Source organism: Austrofundulus limnaeus, unplaced genomic scaffold (genome assembly GCF_001266775.1).
Source record: "Austrofundulus limnaeus strain Quisiro unplaced genomic scaffold, Austrofundulus_limnaeus-1.0 Scaffold90, whole genome shotgun sequence".
NCBI classification, from domain to species: Eukaryota; Metazoa; Chordata; class Actinopteri; order Cyprinodontiformes; family Rivulidae; genus Austrofundulus; species Austrofundulus limnaeus.
Window position 1 is genome coordinate 362,967 of NW_013952492.1, and position 1,170 is coordinate 364,136.

The window sequence follows — 1,170 nt, forward strand, 5'->3', positions numbered from 1 at the left end:
GGGTATCACTGAAAGAGGAACTGTCCTCAACAGCCAAAGCTAAGAGGAAGGATGAAGAGATTTTCAAATGTTTCTCCTTTCTGCTGACAGCCCACATTTCATCTGTAAGCTGCRGTGAGGAGAATTTATAGATCCTTCTGTGACTTTCTGCCTCTGTTATGATTGTAAAGATGGCTCTGCTCCTGACCCTCATTGTTGCAGCATGCCACCCCTCTCTGCTTCACTGTGTTTTTGGAAGGCACTTACTGTTTATTTTTATCTTTTTTTCTCCCCTTCCCCCTTTTTTATTTATTTTTTTACTGGACGTGTTAGTTATTACAGTATGTGGTTTTTCTGCTCCATTTATCCCGGGACTATAAATGCGTGCTGGCTGTTTGGTCCCTGGGGGTCACGTTTTGTGACGCACAACGCCCRAATCCTGAGTCAGCTAATTGTTCGCATGCAGCCCATCTTTGTTGATGTCACTGTTTTCCTTTTTAGATGTTTGTTGTGCACAATTTTCTACGAGTGTGTGTGAGATCCAGGAGGGAGTGTGTGTGTGTGTTGGTTGTTTATGGGTTGTAAGGATGTGTTAAGTGTTTCTTGTGCGAGCTGCAGAGTGACTGGAGCTACTGAAGCCATTTAGCGGCCCCTGGAGTAACCCCAGGGACTGCTGCGTTGACGCCACTCTGACTGCTATTACAGACAAGTTTAAGAGGCTGTAAAACATTTGGCTACTTTTCCTTTCTCCTTTCTCCCTCTCTTCTGTGTGTGTGTGAGAGTGTGTGTGAGCAATTTGGGAAAGTCTCCCAGCTATTGTAACAACCATAGCAGCCATTGTTGCGATTAGTACCAACTCCAGGAGCAAAAATAATAATGTTTCAAACTTTATTGTGTTTCCTTTTTTTTGGTGCATGCTCATTACCGATCAGTTCCCAAGCAAAGATAATCTATTTAGCATTGAAGTGTTGACATAGTAGCAACACACACACACTCACACACGCCAGTGTGATGAGAGTTAATGAGTAGATTGTGTGTTATAACCTCTTCTTCCACCCTAATGACCCATCCCTGCTTACACACACTCAGAAATACACACACACGTTCTGCTTTTTTTTTTTAATGAGCTGACAGAGCAGAGCAGGTCCTTCCCTGCTGTCCTCACAGTCCCCTGAGTTGAATATATATATA